This window comes from Sus scrofa, chromosome 14 (assembly GCF_000003025.6).
Source record: "Sus scrofa isolate TJ Tabasco breed Duroc chromosome 14, Sscrofa11.1, whole genome shotgun sequence".
NCBI lineage: Eukaryota > Metazoa > Chordata > Mammalia > Artiodactyla > Suidae > Sus > Sus scrofa.
Window position 1 is genome coordinate 112,301,806 of NC_010456.5, and position 24,488 is coordinate 112,326,293.

A 24,488-nucleotide genomic window follows, 5' to 3' on the forward strand; every position below is an offset into this window, starting at 1 on the left:
ATTTGTGGTTTTGATTTCAAAACAAGAGTAGGATTTGGGGGGCAGAGTTGAAGACAAGGATTTCCAGAAGAAAAGAAGAACATGAACACAGGGCTGGGATGGGGATAGCATGACTCATGTTTAAGGGCTAATGAGTAGTGCTTAGTAGGAGAGTAGGGTGCACGGGGTGCTGGAAAGGTAAGACTTGAGTGCTAGAATGAATCTGAACCTAATTCAGTGGCAGTTACAGAAGGTCACTGAACAAGAAAGGAATGTGAGGGAGTTCCCTGTTGGGGAAACTACTGGTTGGGATTCAGTGCTGCTGTGGCCATGGTTCAACCCCTGGTTTGGGAACTGAGATCTCACATCAAGCTGCTTCATGCCATGGCCAAAAAAGGGGAGGGAGGAGAGGAATGTGATCAGGTGGCTGCTTTAGGTGAAATGACCATGTGCCCAGGGCAGTTCCAGTTTATGCCGTTTGTCCCACTGTTATTACTATTAATGTTAAGTTTTGCTGCTGCTGCTGTTGTTGTTATTTTATAGAGCCCCCTTTGACTCTCAAAAGCATCCTAGTTTGGATAATAAAGTCTATGGTTGCCTCAGCTTTAGGGGCTATGGGCTTTTGCTTTACTAGGATTAGTGAGAGCGGGACAGGATGAAAGGCAGGCTGGTCCTGGATGAAGAGATTACCATAGTCCAGGTAAGGAAGGCCAGAACCAGATCAGAGAAGACAGACACAAAAGGCTGTGGGCAAGCGACAAGGCTAATGTAGAATTTTCTAGACCTGTCTGGTGAATGGATTTTTTTAGCGGATGAGGGGGTGGAGTGTGGAGTTCAAGTGACTCCTAGGTGTTCAGCTTGATTGTTTGAAAGATTGGGGGAAGTTTGAAGGCAAGGCTTGTTGGGGATAGGGGATGGAGATAATGAGTGTAGTTACAGTGAGTTTGAGGTGCTCTGGGACATCTACTCAGGGATGCTCGGCAGGAAGTTGGACATCCCAGATGGGAGCTCAGAATCTGCCAGTTAGGGATTCCTCTAAAAGATGGCTAGTGGAAGCCAGGAGGATGGTGAGCTTGCCCGTGGTGGGGACAGAGGGCAGAATAAGACAAGGCTAGAAACTAAATCCCAGGATATTGCTGTATTTAGAAAGTTGGAGGAGAGAAAGAAGTCAGAGGAGACTTAAAAATGAGTAATTGGAGTAAGTGGCCTGGAGACAATGGAAATTTTTAAGGCTGGAACTGGTATTAAATCCTGCAGCACGATCACTGATGATGACAGAGTCAAAGGCCAGTGGTTATTCCCAGGTCATAGTCCGTTGCAATGACTACAGGGTGGTGGGGATATTGCAAGAAGAGCAAATGACAAAGAACTAGAGGTGATGAGAGTGTGTCTCATTCATGAAGTTTATTTGGGAGAAAGAGGAAAGAGGGAGAGCCGAGATGGACAAGACGTAGAAGATGTTCAACGAACATTCTGCGAAGATGTAGGAGCCCCTGGTAAGGAAAAAGAACTCTTCTTTGTCAAAGACAGGAGGGAAGGAAAAGAGTAGGTGATTATCTAGGGAAAGTCTAATAGGTGTAGGGCCAGGTGAAGAGGGGAATATTTATTTGAGGAATGGGCTCCATATTTCCGGTCAAGTTAGAGTTGAAGGCTTGCAGAGAAAGTTTGTAATGGTTGTGGAATTGTAATGAAGAGTAAATTATAGATGAAGAGAAAGTTTTTGTTTTATTTTGTTTTGGACACATACTTGTGTAGAATGATTGAGGCGGCATGAATGGGCCAGTTGTTTTTTTTTTGTTTTTTTTTTGTTTTTTTCACTTGCTCCAGTGTGTCTAGGAGTAGGAGCCAGAAAAGCGGACGGCACGGTTTCTTAAGGCTGGAGGTTGGTAAGCAGGATGGCAGGAAGCATGTTGTTGAAATGGCTGATATGGAGTCAGGGTAGGAAGAAAGGAAGAAAAGCCAGATTGAGGGATGGAGTGGGAGAAGGTGGAGGACTTAAGTGACCGGAGAACAAGTCAGCAAGAATGCAGGAATGAGTGAGGTTAAAGGATAAAAGATTGGGATCAAGGAAGAAGATTTCAGATCCTGAAATTCTGAAATTTCCAGGAGTGAGAGTGGTCATGCCAATTAGAATTAAAAGAAACTAGGGAGTTCCCATTGTGGCTCAGCGGTAACGAACTCGACTGGTATTCATGAGGGACACAGGTTCGATCTCTGGCCCCACTCAGCGTGTTAAGGATCTGGCGTCACCGTGAGCTGTGGTGTAGGTCACAGACGTGGCTCAGATCCCCTGTGGCTGTGGTGTAGGCGGGCAGCTGCAGCTCTGATTCAACCCCTAGCCTGGAAACTTCCATATGCTGTGGGTTCGGCCCTAAAAAGACAAAAAAAAAAAAAAAAAAAAAAAAAGGAGATGGTGATTATGTGATGTCATAGGGAAGTAGCTGAGGTTACAGTGGTAATCATATTGCAATGTATATATGTGTATCAAATCAACATGTTGCACACCTTATGCAGTGTATCAATATAGCTTCAATAGGCTGAAAAAAAGAATGTTCCAATGATCAAAATTAAAAATGCTCATTGGCATTCCCTTGTGGCCCAGTGGGTTAAGGATCCAGCATTGTCACTGCAGAGGCTCAGGTCACTGCTGTGTCACAGGTTCAATCCCTGGCCCAGGAACTTCTACATGCCAGGGTGCAGCCAAAAAAAAAAAAAAAAAAAGTGCTCATAATCCCACCCCTCAGATATTACTGAAGATAACATGTTGGTGCTTATTCTCCCAGACCTTGATATATATACAATTTTTATTGAAGTATAGTTGACTTACACTATTGTGTTAGTTTCAAATGACAGCAAAGTAATTCAGTTATATACATTTTTTTCTGATTATTTTCTATTAGGTTATTACAAGATACTGAATATAGTTCCCTACGATATATAGTAAATCCTTTTGCTTATCTATTTTATTGACGTATATATTTTTAAAAAAATAGGGGAACACATTTTATATACCTAATGGTTTCTTAAGCTTTTAATTTTGGAATAATTTTAGATTTACAGAAAACTTACAAGATAGTACAGAGTTTCCATGTGTTCCTTACCCCAGCTTCCCCTAATGCTAGGATACATTTACCAGGATACATTTGTCAGAATTAAGAAACCAGCTTTGGCACATTATTATTTTTTAACTTATTTTATTGGAGTATAGTTGACTCACAATGTTGTGTTAATCTCTACTGTTTGGTACATTATTATTAACTAAACTCCAGACTTTATTTGGCTTTCACTAGTTTTCCCACTAACGTCCTTTTCTTACTCCAGGATCCCATCCAGGCTCCCACATCGCATTTAGTACACATACTGTTTTGCAACCTGCTTGTTTTACTCAACATTATGTGTGAACACCTTTCAATGATGCTAAACATTCTTCCACACCATCATCTTAATGGCTGTGTGGTATTCTGTTGATGGCTGTACCATTGCCAATCCCTACTGTGGGATGTTTAGGCTGTTGCCAATTTTTCGCTCTTATAAACTAGGCTAGGATGAGCCCCTTGAAGCTAAATCATCTGGACTATCCCTGCTTATTTCCTTATGATGCATTCATAAACATGGCATTGCATAGGCAAAAGGGATACACCCTGTAGAAGCTGTGGATACATCTTACCTAACTGGCCTCCTGAAAGGCTGTGCCTGTGCCACAGCAGTGACAATGCCAGATCCTTAACCCCCTGAGCCACCAGGGAACTCCCAGCCCTTTTTTTTTTTTTTTTTTTATGTCATGGAGGGAGGCAGATGCAGAGGATGCTTAAGATGGCCTGTCCCTCAATGCCATATCCTTCTCTCTACGCCCAACTCTTCTCTAGGCTACAGGGTCTATGTTGGCTCTGAATGCAGCTAGCAGCTGGGATGGGGGTGGGGTGTGGCCAGGCTATGGCCTCTGGGCTCTGGGGACACCTCCTGTGTGGGGAGTTGGGGAGGGGGCTTGGGCGGCTGCCTAGGCTTTGTTCTTTTGCCAGGAGCTGAGCTGGCAGGGAGGGAAAGGATGAGAAGACGCTGTAAGGGGAGAGGGACCCTTCTCTCCCCCCATGAAAGCTGAGAGGCAGGAGGGCAGCTCTCTGAGCCAGCCAAGGGGGCAGGAGACGGATTGGGAAAAACGTAACCTCCCCGAGATGCATGCTCCAGTTCAAGCAGGAGGCATTAAGGATGAAATATCTCCCAAGCAACAATTCATCTCTAACTGGGAGGAGAGGGACTCGCTGACATTTAGCTGTGATCAGGGGCTGCACACGCCTGTCTCCAGAAGCCTAACAGGAGCCTGGCTGCCTGTGTGTGCCAGTGTGTGAGTGTGTGTGTGTGTGTGTGTGTGTCTGAGAGAGAAAGGAGACAGGGCACGAGGGACTGTGTGCAAATGTAGTGAAGCAGCGGGAATATGGGTGACGGTGCAAGAGAAACCGCATGTGTAATAGGATATGAAGGATTATGTGTGACTGTAGTGAGACTGTGTCTGTGCATGTGACAGTTCATGTGTGAGAATCCGAGCGTGATTGTGAGGACTCTTTAAGTGTATGTCAAAGTCAAGTCTATAATGAGGTGTTAGAGCCAGTATGAGCCTGTGTGCGATCATGCAAATACACACCAAGGTACTGTGCACACTGTGTGTGTGAGACATTGAAACTGACCCTGAAATTGGCCTTGAGACATCGTGAGATTGGAAATGAGATAGTAGATGTGAAACTGACCCCAAGACTAGGCTAGATCTCAGGCCACTGCCAGCCCCTAGAGTGCCTTTGAGAGAATTAGAAAAAGTTTCCCCTCCTCCACAAAGAAACAGCCCCAGTCTTGCTATTGCACAGCTTTCGCCGAGCGGGCACAATCTGCAGAACTCCAGCGGAGGCCCTGGGCGGGCCCCTACCCTCTCTTATAGTCCGGTGGAATTTTACTTTATTTCACTTATTATGATTTTAATGTCTTTAACACCTTTGTGTAAGTGTTTGCTTACTCTCTCTCTTCCCTGCTAGGCTGTAAGCTCTGTGCAGACAAGGACCACTTGTCTAGGTCTGTTTTCTTTTAGTGCCAGCTCCTCGCCCAAAGCCTGAGGCAGAGGAGTTTTTCTGTAAACATTTGCTGGGTGGCTGAAGGAGTGACTAGGGCAGGGGTGCAAGTGTTCACAAATGAGTGTATCTGCCTGCAGAAGTGTGGGCCTGAGCCAGAGGTTGGTCTGCATCTGCTGGATGTGAGTGTCATTGTCATTCCCAGAAGGCTCTTGTCTCCTGTCTCCTAAACCCTCACTCCCAAATAGGCCAAGGACAGGAATGGCCTGGAGACAGGAGGACACTGGAGGCCAGCTCCACCTCGGGACTGTGCTTGGGCAGGGGTGGAGGGAGCAGCGGGCTTGGGCTTGTTTGCTAGAGGGACAACAAGGGGTCAGACCCACCCCCACATACCTGGATGCTCCTCTGCCTCATCTTCCAGGCCTGTCTGAGGCCCTGGGAAAATTACTGTGAATCAGACCACAGGTGCCCAGGACTGGGTGGGCCCTGGCAGCATATCTCAGAGCTAGACTCAGGAGGCACTGCTGCTCAGGCTGTCCAGGCCTCAGTCCCAGGCCAGCCCTTGACAAACCGTAGGCCCTACCCTGGGGTTCAGTCCACCAATCCTGCTTTGGTCCCCACTCGATTTACTCAAATAAACAGAATTTCTTCACGTTCCTGAAGGCAACAGAGTTGCCAGTGTCACTCTAGCCTGAGAGATGAAAGGGGTCAAGGGGGGAGATTTGGGGAGGTTGGCAGAAGAACAGAGAGAAAATGAGCTCAGAAGGCATGAAAGAGACAGAAACGTAAAAGTTCTAGTGGGCTGAACAGGTTGGGGTGAGAGGAGGTCCTCACAGAGGTCCAGCTGTGCCCTTGCAGGGGTGGGGGTGGGAGAGGCAGACGATAGGACGAGTCTAAAATTCACCAGAGCACAGCTAGCCACACCCCTGCCCCTAAAACCTGAAAATGTCCCCAAGGTCCACTCACACTGGTACCCTAAGGACTGAGGCAAGAACTTGCTTAGCTGGGGACTTGTGCTCAGAGTCCCTTGGAGCAGAGATGCTGTGTGTCAGTAGCAGGAGGGACCACAGGCAGTCTGACAGAAGAGACCCAAGCTGGTGATTGTCCTTATGTGACCAGGGCCTCAGTTTCCTGACTAAATGAGGGAGGGGGACCAAATGCTCTGCCAGGTTTCCTCCAGCTCAGACTGTGTTACTGGGACTCGGGTTATATAGCCAAATCTGACGGCTCTGCTCACTCAGTGGCTGCTTCTGCTTTCCCAGCAAAGGTTCAGACACAGTGTCCTGGGGGGGCCCATCAACCCCTGGAGGCCCTTCTCCTAGCCCTCGAGGACCCTAACCTTTTCCTTTCCTTTCTTGCCCCTATGTCTAACCTTTCAAAGTCTGGAAAGGCAGATAGCTTGCTGTTTGCTCTGGAATCTGACCTCGGAACGGGCAATCCCCTGTCTCTGCCCTCTGCCCTCTCTCTTAGGACCCTCAGTGCTTCTTCCCCTGGGAGTGGTTTCCAACCTGTGCAGAGACCAGCTTAGCTGGGAGAAGAGGCAAAAGATATTTTTTTCTGCCCTGGCCCTAGGGGACCACACCCTGCTTGGGATCAGGACAGATGAAGGATGGAAGGGTGGAGCCTGTTCTCCCATCACCGTCTTCCCCTAATTTTCAAAGCTGCTTGACTCCATAGATGTCTGGAACCAATTGCAGGTAATGTCCCTAGGGGTAGCTGCATTCATCCATTACCTGCCAGAATCTCACCCACTGTCCTCTCAGGGGGACAAGCTCAGGCATGTGGTTGACCCTTGACAAGCTCAAAAGGCCAGGGGCATTTTTTCCCCTTCTTCTTTCTTCAGTGATGACTGTGGGCTTCTTAAGGATAAGAACCAAATCTTAGTCATCTTTGTGTCTCCAGGGTCAAGCTCAGTTTTGAGTACATAGTAATTGGTCAATAAAAAGTTAGAACAAATGAACGAGTGAATGAGTGGAGAAGGGAGGACTTTACCTCTTTTCTTTTTCAGTGGAAATGGGGAGGAGGTTGTGTTTAACTGATGTGTCTATTGCCATAGGGTCTTTTTTTTTTTTTTTTTTTTTTTTTTTTTGTCTTTTTGCCATTTCTTGGGCCACTCCTGCGGCATATGGAGGTTCCCAGGCTAGGGGTCTAATCGGAGCTGTAGCTGCCAGCCTACGCCAGAGCCACAGCAACACGGGATCCGAGCCGCGTCTGTGACCTACACCACAGCTCACGGCAATGCCAGATCCTTAACCCACTGAGCAAGGCCAGGGATCAAACCCGCAACCTCATGGTTCCTAGTCGGATTCGTAAACCACTGCACCACGACAGGAACTCCTTTTTTTTTTAATTTTTTTTAAAATTTTTTGTCTTTTGTCATTTTAGGGCCGCACCCGCGGCATATGGAGGTTCCCAGGCTAGGGATTGAATCGGAGCTGTAGCCACCGGCCTACGCCAGAGCCACAGCAATGCAAGATCCGAGCCACCTCTGCGACCTACACTGCAGCTGATGGCAATGCCAGATCCTTAACCTGCTGAGCAAGGCCAAGGATTGAACCCACAATGTCACGGGTTCCTAGTCGGATTCATTAACCACTCAGCCACGATGGGAACTCCCATAGGGTCCTCTTGTGATGGCAAAGGGCGACTGCTGCTTTCCCTCCCACCTCCCCGAGTCACTTCACAATTCATCTCCCCAGCATCTGGGGAGGGAGGGTGTCATTTTAATGAGCATTTGGGCTGTCCTCAAAGTATAGGCAGCCTTGTTCCCATGTCTTAGAGCCACTGACTTCACATTCTCTGCAGACAGACAGTAAGTCAATCCCTTTTGCATCGGACAGAGCCCTATCCCTGGCACTGGAGAGGGGTCTGTCCTCAAAACATATATAACAAGGATCCAGTTCCTTCCTTCTTACCTCAAACCTAGCCCTCTGGTAAATGTCATTCTGATGATTGGAGATCCATTCCTTTTGGGTTACATGATCAGATCAAGAGATATATTTTAGGATTAGAACTCAATCCAGATACACATCCTTTTTATCCTCAAGAATCACTGGTGGGAGTTCCCGTCGTGGCGCAGTGGTTAACGAATCCGACTAGGAACCATGAGGTTGAGGGTTCGGTCCCTGCCCTTGCTCAGTGGGTTAAGGAGCCGGCGTTGCCGTGAGCTGTGGTGTAGGTTGCAGATGCGGCTCGGATCCCACGTTGCTGTGGCTCTGGTGTAGGCCGGTGGCTACAGCTCCGATTCAACCCCTAGCCTGGGAACCTCCATATGCCGCGGGAGCGGCCCAAGAAATAGCAACAACAACAACAACAAAAGACAAAAAAAAAAAAAAAAAAAAAAGAATCACTGGTGACTAGAGGGATTGACCCCTTGCAGAAAACCTGGGACCTATGGATCCCTGGGAGGGTGAGAGGGTAACTAGAGCAAGTGTACCAGAGTGCAGGGGTGGGGAGAGGGGAGAGCTCCCTCTCGCTGACATGGGCACTACTATCAGCAATGCTAGAGGAGGCCCCTCTCCCAAAATGCTTCAGATCCCAAGATCTCACTGTTCATGCTGGAGATGTGGGATGTCCAGGGTCTTTATCTATGACAAGCTTTCCATAAAAAAAGCAGTGTTCCTGTTATTTCTGGGATCAACCAGGGAGACCTATGAGGACAGTGGTCTTATTGTGCTCTCCATTGGACAAACCAGGGAGAGGAAAGAGCTTGTCTCCCCTGCCACGCCCCGCTCCCTTTTTTCCTTCCTCTGACATATCTATGTACCAGATTTCTCTTTTGGTAAATTCTGCCAATAAATACCTTTTCTCAGCTTCTTCTGGGCTTAGGAGTCACCAAACCAGCCTACAGGGACCATCTCTACAAATCCAGCCTGTTTTTACTCAGCAAAAATCCAAGAAAAGGTGTTGGCAGGATGTTGGTTCCCTGACAGAAGGGTCCTGCTGTGCTCCCCAGGCCTAGCCAGGGGACCTCTGTAACCAACGGCAGAATCCCCAGGGCTAAGTGTCCATGAGTTAGAGATAAACCAAGGGTCCAAAAGCCAGAGCATCCAAGCAGGAAGAAAGGGAGTGCAAGTTTCAATGGACAGGTAGGAGCCCCCAATTCAAAAGGTCAAATAGGGCAATGTGAGCTTGTCCCTGAGGCCAGAAAAGTTGAGTAAGGGGGATGTTGGAGTGCAAAGGGTACAAGAAGTTACTTTGAGGTGGAAATTAGGAGTATGCTCTGAGGACTTCTAGGTAGGAAAAAGGGAGTCTGGAGATGACCTTACAAAATGAGATGAAGGGGATGTTGGAGTTCCTAATACTTAGCATGGCGATGGTGAAGTAGTTGTCACAGTGAGGTTGATGATTATAGCAGCTGAATGATTATGGTAATAGCAAGATTGGGGTAATGAATGGTCATGATATTGTTGTTAATGATTTGTGATGATTGCTGCCGTGGTGATAAAGGGAGTAAGTGATGGAAGTTGTCATGGTGAAGGAAGTGGTGATATTGAAGCTCACAGTGACAGAAGCAATAATTTGGGGGGTGATGGTAGTATCAGCTGATGATGGTGACAGCACTTATGGTCACCAATGAAGAGGGCTGTGACAGTGGTAGACTTGCTGATTTGTAGTCTAGATGAAAGAGTTGGTAGTAAGGATTATGCTGGTAAATACGGACCCTTCATGTGGTATCCTTGTTCTTTCCTTAATCCCAGTGTGTGTAGGAGGTAAGCCTGATCATGTAGGCAGGACATGCCATGGCCCCAGGTCTCCCTGAGCCAAGAAGGAGGACCCCCTTCTCCTAAGGCCTCTCTGATAAGATCTGTACTGTCTTTCCTATTCCACTCTGTTCTGATTACAGACAAAGTAGAAATTGGAGGGCAACCCATACTCCAGCTTTCCCTTCCCTTTTTCCATCTTCCTAGGGGTCTACTTGTCTCCTAAGATAGCCCTTCTCCATAAGCCAAAATTGAAACTAAAGCATAATCCCTATGTTCATAGCAGCACTATTCATAATAGCTAAGACATAAAAACAACCTAAATGTCCATTGACAGATGAATGGATGAAGATGTGTTACATATATACAATGGAATACTACTCAGCCATTAAAAGGAATGAAATAATGACATTTGCAGCAACATGGATAGACCTAGAGATTATCATACTAAGTGAAGTAAGGCAGAAAAAGAAAGACAAATACCATATGATATCACTTATATGTGAAATCTAAAATATGAAGAAAACGGTCTTATCTACAAAAACAGAAAAACAGAAGCAGACTCATAGACAAGAAGAACAGATTTGTGGTTGCCAAGGGGGAGGGGGTTGGAAGAGGGATGGAGTGGAGGTTGGGGTTAGCAGATGTAAGCTATTATATTCAGAGGGAATAAACAGCAAGGCCTGCCATAAAGCACAGAGAACTATATTCAGTGTCCTGTAATAAACCATAATGGAAAATAATTTTCTTTTCTTTTTGTGGCCCCACCCACTGTATATGGAAGTTTCCAGGCCAGGGATTGAATCCAAGCTGCAGCTGTGACATGAGGGGCAGCTTTAGCAATGCCAGAGCCAGATCCTTTAACCCATTGTGCCAACCTGTACCTCCACAGCAACTGAAGTCACTGCAGTCAAATTCTTTTTTTTACATTATTATTATTTTTTTAAATAGTTATTTCTTACCCACTGTGCCACTATGGGGACTCCTGGAAAATAATATTTTTAAAGAAGAATGTATGTGTGTGTGTATGTATGTATATATATCACTTTGCTGTAGAGCGGAAAGTAACATAACATTGTAAATCAACTATATTTTAATTAAAAATATATTTTTAAAGAAAAGGGAGTTCCCATTGTGGCTCAGCCGGTTATGAACCCGACATAGTGTCCATGAGGACGCAGATTTGATCTCTGGCCTCGTTCAGTGGGTTAAGGATCCAGCGTTGCCATGAGCTATAGTGTAGGTTGCAGACGCAGTTCAGATCTGGCGTTGCTGTGGCTGTGGTATAAGCCAGCAGCTGTAGCTCTGATTAGACCCCTAGCCTGGGACCCTCCATATGCTGCGGGTGCAGCCCTAAAGAGACAAAAAAGACCAAAAAAAAAAAAAAAAAAAAGAAAAAGAAAAAGAAAGAAAGAAGGAAAGAAGCTAGGAGTTCCTGTCGTGGCACAGCAGAAATGAATCTGACTACTGTCCATGAGGACGCAGGTTCGATCCCTGCCTCGCTCAGTGGGTTAAGGATCTGGTGTTGCTGTGAGCTGTGGTGTAGGTTGCAGACGAGGCTCAGATCCTGCGTTGCTGTAGCTCCGGTTGGACCCCCTAGCCTGGGAATCTCCACATGCCATGGGTGTGGCCCTGAAAAGCAAAAAAAGAAAAGAAAGAAAGAAACAAACTAGGACATAGTTTCAAAAATATAGAGATTTTTTCCCTGTGGACTGGAGCCTGAGCGTGATGGGTATGCCAGACATCTGGCTGGAAAAGGAACAACTGCCAAAAGACCCTCCTTGCAGCAGTAGGAGCAGTGGTTACTGTAGCTGCTATACTTACAGGGCTGGTCCTTAGTCCCTATCTGATTCAGTCTCTGGCAGCTCTCTTGGACCTGTACTGGCCATTCCTGTTACTTCTAGACAAATGTGGCTATTGAGCTCTTGAAATACAGCTAATCCAGTTGAGAAGGGAGTGTAAATATACACTGGATTTTGAAAATTTAGCATGATAAAAAGAATGGAAACTATTTCTTGTTTTTATTGACCACATATTGATATAATATTTTGGAAATATTGGCACATTTCTATAAAAGATACTGTTAAAATTAACTTCACCTGTTTTAAAATTTTTTAGCATGTCTACTAGAAAATTTTAAATAACATGTGATTCACATCATACTGGACAATAACGCCTTAGATCATTTGCTTTTCCTTTGTTCAGGGAAGCAAAAGGAAGGAAAAATGAAACAAATTATAAAAACAACAGTGGGTTAAGCATGTAATAAGTTTGTTTCTCTCTCCCCTAAAGTCTCAGCAGAAGCACTCCAGAGCAGACATGGCAGCTCTACTCCAGTGTCAAGGGCCCCCTCTTTTTTTTTTTTATGGGGGGTACCCACAGCATATGGAGGTTCCCAGGCTAAGGGTTGAATTGAGTTGCAACTGCTGGCCTACACTATACCACAGCTCACAGCAATGCCCGATCCTTAACCCATTGAGAGAGGCCAGGGATCGAACTTACATCCTCATGGATTCTAGTCAGATTCGTTTCTGCTGTGCCACAAAGGTAACTCCTCCTTTGTCCATTTTATACCCAGTGAAAAGGGGAGCAAAGGATGTGGAAGGACATTTCCTTTTTAAGGGCAGAGCCCAGAAGGTATAACATTACTTCTGCTTATGTCTCATTGGCCAGAACCTAGTTAATTGTACACACCTAGCTGCAAGGGATTCTGGGGAATGTAGTACTAACCTGGGTGGCTAGGTTCCAGCTAAAGCTTGGAGGGTGTTATTTAAAAAGAAGGGGAGTTGGAGTTCCCTGTGCACAGGGTGTTAATGATCCACTTTGTCTCTGTGGAGGCACAGGTTCGATCCCTGGCCCAGTACAGTGGGTTAAGGATCCAGTATTGCCTCAGCTGTGGCGTAGGTCTCAGATGCAGCTCAGATTCAGTCCCCTGCCAGGGAACTTTCATATCCCACTGGTGCAGTCCATACAGACACACACAAATATATACATATATATATGTAGGTAGGTAGGTAGTTAGATAAGTAGGTAGATAGGTAGATAGAAGGAGAGAGTAGATATTGGCATACAACCAACAGTCTCTGTTACGCTGGTTATGCCCCCAGGCTCACACATCCTATAGCTCTGAGGAGTGGCTAGCATCACTGAGCTAGAGCCTCAGGTAGTAGGAGAATGGAGTTCATAACTCCAAGAAGAGCCTGCTCCTTTTATAGAAACGATTTTAGTAACAACAGCCCAAGCCCCAGCATATTCCCAGAGGTTCCTTGGTCAGAGGACTTTTTTTTTTTTCAAATTTTTTTAAGTATGCTTGATTTACAATATTGTTTTAATTTCTGGTGTGTAGCAAAGTGATTCAGTTATACATATATATATTCTTTTTCATATTCTTTTCCATTATGGTTTATCACAGGATATTGGATATAGTTCCCATGCTATATAGTAAGACCTTGTTGTTTACCCATCCTATATATATATATTGTTTGTTTGTTTGTTTGTTTTGTCTTTTTGCCATTTCTTGGGCCGCTCCCACAGCAGGAGGTTCCAAGGCTAGGGGTCGAATCGGAGCTGTAGCCACCAGCCTACACCACAGCTCACAGCAACGTCGGATCCTTAACTCACTGAGCAAGGCCAGGGATCTAACCTGCAACTTAATGGTTCCTAGTCGGTTAACCACTGAGCCACGAAGGGAACTCCTTTCTATCCTATGTATTAATTTGCATCTGCTAATCCCAAACTCTCAATCCTTCCCTCCCCCATTCCCTCCCGCTTGGCAATCACAAGTCTGTTCTCTGTATCTGTGAGTCTATTTCTGTTTTGTAGATATGTTCATTTGTATTGTATTTTAGATTCCACATACAAGTGATATTGTACGGTATTTGTCTTTCTCTTTCTGCCTTACCTCATTTACACTTAGTGTGATAATTGTTAGGTCTATCCATGTGGCTGAAAATGGCATTATTTCATTCTTTTTAACGGCTGAGCAATATTCCATTATATATATGTACCACATCTTCATCCATTCGTCTGTAGATGTGCATTTAGTTTCCATTTTCCATTGTTCGGCTATTGTAAATAACGCTGTTATGAACATAGGGGTGCATGTATCTTTTAAAATTATTGTTGTCTGGACACATGCCCAGGAGTGGGATTGCTGGATTATATGGCAGCTCTATTTTTATTTTTTTTCAGGAACCTCCATTCTGTTTTCCATAGTGGCTGCACCAACTTACATTCCCGTTAGCAGGGTAGGAGGGTTCCCTTTTCTTCACACCTCCTCCAGTATGTTATTTTTAGACTTTTTAATGGTGGCCATTCAGTCAGAAAAGTTTTAAGAGAGGAAAGAAGACAGTTCAACGAGAAAGAGGGAGAGGGAGTATTGTGTGTGGCTGAGAATAATTATTTGAATTCTAAGCTCCCTTTTGGGACAGTGACTGACTCCAATAATTTTGATATTTACATTCAAGGTCTTCACTTGGTCATATGACATAGAGACCATGGCTACAGACATTTGTTCAGTTGGCTCTGTGTTAAACACCTGCTCTCCTGCTTTCTTCTCTTCCATCTATGACCATTTCCACTCATGTCAGGGGCCTGGGGCTGGCAGGGAGGTGGACCCAGGATATCCATGAGACCTGCATTAAGGGAGTAGTCTGAATCGGAGTGAGAGAACAACCAGGGACGACTGTCCAAAAAGCCAGAGTGAGCAAAGTCTGAGATGGAACACTGGGCATGGATTTGTCTTTCTCTTAGATCCAAGTCTTCTCAATAAAAAGATACTCAAGAAAGGTAAACTGGGTCTCCAGGAAGGTGGGGTCTAGGTCTCTCATGGCCACTGAAGGAGTCTCGTTGCCTGGCATGTAGTAAGGGTTTGGTAAGCATTTTCTTAAACAGATGAACACTAGGGTTGGATTTACTCCAGAGTCAGGTTCAGAGCTGAGCTGTGAGGAGAGCCTGTGGGAGAGTATTTGGGTTTTGAGGTTGGGGACTCCACAGCTGCCCCCACCCTGGGCACCTACCCTTCTTTCTCAGTGGCGTGTTCTCTGGCCCTGCAGTGCCATCCCTCCCAGGATCTTCCCTTCGTGGCTGCCGAACTGATCACTCAAGCGCAGCCTGGGCCGCTCACTGGGAATGGGCATGTTGGGAGAGACATGGGGCAGGTGTGGGCAGTTCCTAGGAGGCCTGCTCTGCCTCAGAAACCTCTCTAGCAGACCACCTTTGTTCTTGGTCTGAGACAGGGCTTCCCCGACTGCTGCCTCCATGTAGCTACTTGCTCACACAGCGAGGGTCAGATAAGGAGACTACAGTCAGCTCTAGGAGAAGCCCCGGCGGATGGAGGGGCCTATACTCTGGACTTCCCCCTCCTCCCATACATCTTGGTGTCAAACACATTTTATTTCCTCACGTCTGGGGACTCAGGGGCTTCCCCTCCAGGATTACTTCCTCCTCCGGTTTGTTTTCCAGCTGGAGACTCCAGGAGCCCCACGGCAGGGGGCGGCTCCTCTGCTGTGGCCCAGGAGGCTTCAAAGGGCCCAGAGTGGAATGCCAGCTGGGGAGACTGCCGGCCTGGGAGGAGGGGCCCAAGGCATGAGGCTCTGGATGGGGTCCCCTGCTCATTTTCAAATCCCCCCATCATTGACTGAAGGGCTGCATCTATGGGCAGAAGGTAACTTCAAAGGTTAGGGACGGGGGGACTCCTGCCACCCCCTCCCCTGGGGCTTGGAGCAAGGCAGGAAACGTGCTCCCCCCGCCCCCCATGATGGATTAGGTGCCTAAGAGCCATGGCGAGCTCATGGCTGGGGAGACCTTCTCCCTTTTCATGGGGCTCAGATTTCACGATTTTGGGAGGGAGGAGGGGGTGAAATAATTAGTAATTTGTGATTAAGTCTTTTCATGGATATTTTGTTTCTTTGTTCTGTGATGTTGCCCGGAGCCATTTAAAAAATGACTTAATGACAAAAAAAAAAAATAATTGCTCTTTGTAACTAATGACTGTGTCAGAACTTAGAAATCACCAAAACCTCAGAAAGTAGAAACCGAGACACAGACAGGGGTGGGGGTGCTGTTTTCCAAGGAACTGGATCAGCTATCATAACGTGGCCAGGGATCTGTTTGTACCTAGGCCACCCCCTAGCCTTCTCTGGAGCCAGCCAGCACCCCATGCTCACCCTCAGCCTGAGGGCTTCAGGCCTCGGATCCCCCAGGAGCCTTTACTCCTGGGTCAAGAGCAATGGGCAGAATGCCTGAAGTCAGCCTAGGCTGCCCCAGCTGGCCCAGCCTTGGAGTCACTCCCTGCTCCATAAAGCCTCTGGGAGGGGAGACCTTCCCACCAGGTGTGGGAGGCAGCGGTAGTCAAGCCCCTCCCCCCACCCAGCAGTCTAGACGGAGACCCACCATTGCCCTGGGATTCTGAACCCTTAGGTCTTTTCTTTGGGACGGATGTGCACTAACCGACAGATCTCCCTTGGGCTGGGGTCCTGCAGAGCTCCAGGTCACCTGAGCAGGGATGTGCCTGGGCCTAAGCCCTGAGGACTTCACTCAGCCCACGCTTCCTTCTGCCGCCCCAGCCGCCTGCCTCAGCCTCTGGGGAGTGGGCCGGGAGACGGGGAATTGCTCACACAGCAGATTCTGCTCCTGTTCCCTTCCCAGCCCTCGCTCCGATCTCTCCCCAGGGAAATGCTGGGGTGGGGGGGAACCCGTTAACTTGGGCCTTCTATTTGGTTTTCCTCTGGTTATTGTTTAAAATGCAGAGATTATGAGGTCAAACTCTCCCAGCCAATATTTTTCTAATGAAAAATGTAGTAAGGCACGACTGAGTAATCTAATCTATAAGTTAAGCGTTCCACACAGCAGCGATTTTCACCGACAGAACTTCAATAAATCTTGTTTTGAGAAAAATGATATGAGGCTGATGTTCTATTTTTGTCAATTTGAATGGACTCCCCTGCCCACCCCCCCAGCCCCCAGAAACACTGCATTGCACCCAGCCAATCTCCTTCCCCGCCCCAGAGCTGGCTGGATGAAAGGGGGGATGAGAATGCTCAGGTGAGAGGTTTGAGTTCTGATCCAGCCAGGCTCCAGAGGTCTGGGGCCAGAGGTATCTGCTTCAGCCCATCTGGCCTCTGCGGCTGTCCTCCCGGGGGTGGGGGGGGGGGGGACGGTGAAGGGGCTGCAGGTCTTGAAAGAAGAGGCAGCCCCTGGTCTAAAGATTATGTCTTCCCTAGCCACAGGGTCAGGTTTACCCAGGTAGGTCTGCCTTCCTCTGCTGCCTCAAGGCTGAGCAAAGAGCAAACAGCAGGCCTCACCTTTCCTCAACCCCCAGCAAGCCCTTGATAGATTTGGCAAGAAAGGCTTCACCTGGGGCAGAATTCTTTAGATCCATCCTTGAAGCTGCTGCTCCCCTTGAACAGAGTGGATGAAGCAAAATGTGGTGATCCCTCCCTCCCCACCCCTACCAAGTGTGGTGTGTGTGTGTGTGTGTGGGCGAGCGCGCGTGCACCTGCATACACCTGTGTGAGGGCTCTGGGAGGCAGGCTCTCCTGATGGACATGTGGGTCGTAAGCCTGTCGTGGATGATGGCTGCCAAGAAAAAAACCAAGAAAGATATTTCGAGCTCAGAGAATACGTGGGAGGCCAGGAGAACGGGTATGGAGAGGCTGTTTCAAGAAACTGGAGAAGCAGTAAGGGCAGCCAGAAAGGATTACGGCACCTCATCAGAGAGAAATCAATTAGGAGAGGTTTCCAAATGAGGAGCTCCTACGTCCCTCCTCCCAACGACAATCTACTGAGGAGAATGTACTAAGACAAACAACTGCCAAGACAGAGAAAGGGTTTCTGAGTGAAGACTCAGCAGCATTTAGATTGGAAAGAGCCAGAGTCTGTTTCCATCTGAAATCTGCAGGCAGGGAAAGCCAAGACGGAGGAACTTGATCTCTCGGTGTCCAGAGGAGCTGAGTATAGAGGAAGTTGGGGTGGGGGTGGGGTGGGGGGCAGTCCACAGATCAGAGGGCATAAATTCAGGTATTCTCAATGGTCTGACCTCAGACCTCAGTTTTTTCATCTGTAAATGAGGAGAATAAGACCAGTCCTACTTACCTAATAGCAGTGTGAGCAGATCAAATGAGATGTATGTGAACATGCACAGTTTAAAGTACCGCAGAAAGTGCGCTCTTGATAGAATTGTTACTGCACTGGGCGCGGGGAGAAGACCTGGGGACGGCTCTCAAAGCCTCATTATTTCCCTGAGCCAAGTTAGACTGAGTGATGAGGCTGGGTATCTGTTCTAGACCTGCCTCTAGAGTTTGGGCTTAGAGATTTCTTTATCAAGGACAGGAGTTCTCACTGGCCCATGGCTGCATGACTGTGCCAAGGCTCTACAAAGTGGAGATGATCCTGGGAGAGGTTTTGGGCTGGTGGGGAGGAGCAGTCAGGACAGAGTCCTTGGGGGCTGGGAAGAGGGCCCAAGAGAGGAGTCTGCTGAGGGTGAGGGAACGGACAGGGGCCCCTTGTCTCTGTTGAATCAAGTTCAGGCTCCAAGAGCACCTCCCTATCTCCCCAGGCCTCATCAATCCTTCTACCCTCCCATGTCATTTCTGGGCCGTTCAGAGGCTCCTCCTTTCCAGGTGGGGAGGTGTGAGGGTTCTAACTCCCACGTCAAATATTGGCTCTTTTGTCTTTTGACTCCCACCCCCTATTGCCACCTACTCAACCTCCCACCGACTGTTCCCAGGACAAGGGAGCCCAAGCCCAGGGCTGCCTGAACTAAGGGGAGGCGGGGAGGTGTTTTGGAATGGTTGAGACTAGTCGGAGTGGCCAGGAGCTGCCTGAACAACCTCACAAACCCTGGGCACCCACTTCTAAGGAAGATGGGTGGTGAGGGGAGACAGAGAACTGACTTCATGCATGACTAGGGTGGGAAGTGAACCTAAAGCAAAGTTTCCTCTCCAATTTCTCTGTGCCTGAGGATGGGGAGTGGATGAGGACTGTCCAGAGCCAAAGGGATCGGCCCCAGGATGAGTCTAAGAGTCCCTGTGGCCTGGCCTAGTTCCCCTCTTACACCCAGAGAGGTCCTAAGCCTGTGGCTTGAACAGTTGCCACAGTTAAAGCTCCGTAGACCATGTATTATAACCTCTTGAAGACTGGGATTTGGGGGGAGATTGTGGACTTTATGCCTACCCATGCCCACTAAAAATCAGGTTTTTAAAAAATTTTTTTGGCCACGCCCACAGCATGCAGAAGTTTCTAGGCCAGGGATCAAAACCAAGCCACTGTAGTGACAACGCTGAATCCTTAACTGCTAGGTCACCAGGGAAGCTCATCAAAGAACTTTTATTTTTTTAATTTTTTTATTTTTATTTTTTTTTTTGTCTTTTTGCTATTTCTTGGCCTGCTCCCGCGGCATATGGAGGTTCCCAGGCTAGGGGTCGAATCGGAGCTGTAGCTGCCAGCCTACGCCAGAGCCACAGCAACTCGGGACCTGAGCTGAGTCTGCAACCTACATCACAGCTCACAGCAACGCCGGATCGTTAACCCACTGAGCGAGGGCAGGGACCGAACCTGCAACCTCATGGTTCCTAGTTGGATTCGTTAACCACTGCGCCATGACGGGAACTCCCATCAAAGAACTTTTAATCACACAAAGACCATTCACAGGAGATAATGATAAGAAAAAAATAAGGGAGTTCCCATCATGGCTCAGTGGTTAACGAATCTGACTAGGAACCACGAGGTTGCGGATTCGATCCCTGGCCTCGCTCAGTGGGTTAAGGATCCGGCGTTGCCATGAGCTGTGGTATAGGTTGCAGACTCAGCTTGGATCTGGCGTTGCTGTGGCTCTGGCGTAGGCTGGTGGCTACAGCTCCAATTAGACCCCTAGCCTGGAAACCTCCATATGCCGCAGGAAGCGGCCCCAGAAAAGGCAAAAAAATAAAAAAACAAACGAACAAAAAAAAGATCCAAAACATTACGTATAACTGATCCTATTTATGAAACAAAAATGAAGTTATAGATTAAACGAAAAGACTATAATAAAACCAGCAAAAATGGTGGTGGTGATGGTTTCTAGGTGGTAAGAGTATGTATGACTTTATTTTCTTTATACTTCTCTATAGTTTAAATTTCTACCATCAACATATACATTTATAATTCAGAAGTTATGTAGATTAAGAGGATGACTCTGAAGTCAAGCTGACACCCCAAAGGCAACCCAGAACTTCTGCAGACTTCGGGCCCCCGGCCTACTCTCCAGGTCTGCTTTGGTGATCCTGGGCCAGCGTCTTTTATGGCAGCCTGTGGGGGAGGAGCTGAAGCCTGGCAGCTGGGAGTCAGCTGTGCCTGGAGACAATCCCGTGTCCAATGGGAGGCAGAGGGCTCATTTCCGAGCTGGACAGGGGCCAGGTTTTAGGGACCGAATCAGCTAAGCAGCTACCTGAGGCTCTGGTATTCACAGCTCCTCTTCAGCCTACACCCAAGGGTCTCTATGGGCTACCTCTGTGACTAGTTCTGGCTTTCAGATACAGGAAAGGGGTGAAGGCTGCCTCATCCCTAGTTCTGAGGCTCAGTGAGAACCTGGATTTATGGAGATACACTCAGGCCTGTATGCAACTCTTTCCCCTGCTTCAGCTCCCTCCCCCAAACTCCCAAGGCCAGGGACCCTGTCAGGAGAAGAGAATGGCTGGTCAGAGCTGGGAGGGGGCCCACAGAATCTGCCCAGGGGGGTTTGAACCAAGGACTCAGTTATTCCCAGCCCCAGGGGGATTAGTAAAAATATGGCTAAGAAATTCTAGCCCACCTTCAAGTATTCAGTTGTGTTAAAGAAAAAAAAAAAAAACATAAAAAGGCTTTTTAAGCCATTTATTTATGAGCATGTGTCAAAGTTTTATTTCAGTCTTGCTGCAAGTGAAGAGACCTCTAAGAGGCCAATTCAAGGTAGAAGAGTGGTTAGAATCATTGTTTAAATGCACATACAAAAATAATATCTGGATAAACTGTATCAAACTCTCACTGACAGCTGGAGAGGTAGTTGGGAAACTGGTTTCTGAAGAGAAATCTGAATCTCCTCTAAATTTTATCAGAAAATTGCTTAAGGAGTTCCCCTCATGGCTCAGCAGAAACAAATCTGACTGGTATCCCTGAGGATGCAGGTTCAATCCCTGGCCTCGCTCAGTGGGTTAAGGATCTGTGTTGCGGTGAGCTGTGGTGCAGGTCACAGATACGGCTGGGATCTGGCGTTGCTGTGGCTGTGGCACAGGCCAGCGACTACAGCTCTGATTCAACCCCTAGCCTGGGAACTTCCATATGCTGTGGGTGCACCCCTAAAAAACCAAAACAGCAAAAATTGCTTAAGTGTTTTTATTAACAATTCTGATTTTAGGAGTTCCCGTCATGGCTCAGTGGTTAACGAATCCAACTAGGAACCATGAGGTTGTGGGTTCAATCCCTGGCCTTGCTCAGTGGGTTAAGGAGCCAGTGTTGCTATGAGCTGTGATTTAGGTTGCAGACGCGGCTCGGATCCCGAGTTGCTGTGGCTCTGGTGTAGGCCAGCGACTACAGCTCCAATTAGTCCCCTAGGCTGGGAACCTCCATATGCCTTGGGAGAGGCCCTAGAAATGGAAAAAAAAAAAAAAAAAAAAAAGAATTCTGATTTTAGAGTTTCCTTGTGGTGCAGTAGGTTAAGGATCCAGGGTTTTCACTCCAGTGGCTCAGGTCACTGTTGTGGCATAGGTTTGATCCCTGGCCCAGGAAATTCCATATGCCATGGGTGTAGCCAAAAAAAAAAAAAAAAAAAAAAAAAAAAAGGATGCTGATTTCTTCCCTCCAAATGGATTATATTGAGCAAAAATACTCCCTCCCAAAAAGGTTTTGGATTCTTTTGTCTTACAGTTGGAAACACTGGCTTGGCTCCTGTTCCAAGGCTGGAGCCTCAGTTACGAAGCAATTGATATGGAAATTCTGGGCTCCTATGTGCCCAAGCCCGTGCCAGGCACCAAGCCAAGAACAAGACAGTATCCAGGATGGCAGGGAGGCTAAATTCTCTCCATGCCAGGGAATATTTCCTGACCAAAGGATCTGTCTAGGTAAGTATCTCCAGAAGTCCAGGAAGTTCCCTCGTGTTGGAGGTAAGCACAGTGGTGGAGGAAGCAGGCAGCCTCATGATAGAGATATTTTAGAGCTGTTTTCCCAAGTGCAGAAATTGGACCTCTGGCAAAATGCCAGATGATTTTCGATGGTGCATTGACAAGATATTAAATCACACTGAATCCCATAGTGAGAAAGTTATTTTCTTGTCCATTTCTTTCTTTCTTTTCCTCTTTTTTTCCATTGGATCCTAGGTTCACGAACTGGAATAATCATGTTCCTCGGTTCATGACACAATCTCATCTTCATCCTTGCATGGACCATTTTATTATATATATAGTTAGCTTTTTAAATTAGTTGCTTTTAAATAATATTATAAACACCCCATAAATTTATCACCCAAAACAAAATCTTACACCTTGACATACTAACGACTAGCCAAAGGGTCCCCGTGTTCTGCTCCCTGCCCTTGACCTGAAGCAACTGACATCCTGAATGTCATTCTTTTGCTTTTCTTTTCTTTCTTTTTTTTTGGCCAGTCCCTCAGCATGTGGAAGTTCCTGAGTCAGGGACTGAACCCACACCACAGCAGTGACCCAAGCCACTACAGTGAAAATGCCAGATCCTTAATCCACCGAGCCACATGGGACCTCCTTGCTTTCCTTTTAATATAGTTAGTATAGTTTAATGTAGTTGCACCTATATAATCCTATAAATATATTTATAAATGCAGTCCTAAAAATATATATAGTATATATAGTTATGTAATATATATAGTCCTAAAAATAAATGTAGTCCTAAAAATATACTTAAAATTTTAACCTTTTTAAATTTTATTTAAATATGGTATCAGGCTGTATATCTTTTTTTTTTTTTTTTTGTCTTTTGTCCTTTTAGGGCCATACTCGCCGCATATGGAGGTTCCCAGGCTAGGGGTCTAATTGGAGCTATAGATGCTGGCCTACGACAGAGCCACAGCAATGCCAGATCCGAGCCACTCTGGGACCTACACCACAGCTCATGGCAATGCCGGATTCTTAACCCACTGAGCGAGGCCAGGGATCAAACCCGCAACCTCATGGTTCCTAGTCGGATTCGTTTCTGCTGTGCCACAATGGGAACTTCTGTATATCATTTTTTGGACTGTTTCAAATATTATGTTACTGAGTCATCCACACTGTTGCATGTCACTTAAGTTCCTTTGTTTTGATTACAGTATAATATAGTATAACATAATATTATGATATAGTATAATATTCTATTGTGTAAGGATACCACATACTGTTGTAAAGATATCACTTTCCTTATACCTATGTTCTCAGCAGCATTTTTCACAAGAGCCAAAGATGGAAGTAAATAATACTGCTGAGAACTGTCCATTGACAGATGAATAAACACAATGTGGTACATATGTACAATGGAATATTACTCAGCCTTTAAAAGGAAGGAAATTCTGGGTGTCCCCTGGTGGCCTAGTGGTTAAATCTGGCCTTGTCACTGCTGTGGCTCAGGTTTGATCCCTGGCCCGAGAGACTTCCACACGCCACAGATGAAGCCCAAAAAAAAAAGGAAGAAAGTTCTGACACATGCTATGACATGCATGAACTTTGAAGAAATTATGCTGAGTAAAATAAGCCACGCACAAAAAGACAAATATAATATGATTCTACTCATATGAGGTACTTAGAGTAGCCAACTTCATAGATAGAGAAAGTTGAAATGGTGGTCGCATACCTGGGGCAAGGAAAGGAATAGAGTTAGTGTTTAAAGAGTGCAGAATTTCAGTTTGGGAAGATGAAAATAACTTGGCAGACAATGGCAGCAATGCTTGCGCAACAATGTGAATGTAATTAACACCATTGAACTGACTGAACTGTATACTTAAAAATGGTTAAAATGGTAATGTTTTATGTTATGTATATTTTTCCACACACACACAGATATTGCTTTCCCTTTGATGGTCGTATGGGTTATTTAATTCTTCCAATTTTATCAAAGAGAAAGTTTCAGTTTGGTGCTAGTGTATCTTTAACACCTCTGTAACACGTGTTTCTCTTCTTTCTCTTTTTAATGTAAAGAGAGGAAGCCTCAGGTTCAAGAGTTCTCAGCAGGCAGTGGTATCTAGCTAGAATAGAATACATTGTTTTTTAATTTTACTTATTTGTATAATTAATATTTTGGCAACTGGTGGTTTTCTAGTTACTGTCTTTTTTTTTAATAATAATAAACACACTCAAGTAAAAAACAAGTTGATCTAAAGAAAAATATCAAGTAAATAACATTATTGGTGGTATATGGCTAGGGCCTGAATTGTGAAGCTGCTGCTTGAATGCTGAAGCTTGGAAAATGTGACTTTAGAGATTGATCAGACTCTGGTCGAACTGGTGATCTCTGTGGTCCTTTCAAGGTTAACAGTCTCTAATATTCTGGATGCACAGAGAGTATAGGCCATGGGAGCTCAGTGAGTGCTGGAATGGTCAGGGACTTTAAAAACTGGGATGTGATCTTGGCCTGAAAGGATGAGTAAGATTTAAATGAAATAAAAAATAAATGAGAGTTCATCCAAGCAAAGAGAATGGTGTGAATGAAGGTATGAAGATGAGACTAATCAAAGTACATTTATGGACTACTGAGTTTTCTTGGTGGAAGCAGATAATAAATTCATATTGAGTGGAGG

The 24,488-nt window shown here is 46.3% G+C and overlaps 1 long non-coding RNA gene across 2 annotated transcripts in view; it reads left to right on the forward strand.

Moving 5' to 3' along the window:
• LOC102161206 overlaps window positions 1-24,488 on the forward strand; it is a 47,408-nt gene that overhangs the window by 14,035 nt on the left and 8,885 nt on the right. The window contains exons 2-3 of one of the 2 annotated variants that reach the window (XR_002338514.1): window positions 6,606-6,730; window positions 21,617-21,810. This is a non-coding gene — a long non-coding RNA (uncharacterized LOC102161206). The remainder of the gene's footprint in view (window positions 1-6,605; window positions 6,731-21,616; window positions 21,811-24,488) is intronic. The other variant, XR_307765.3, reaches the window with a different exon arrangement.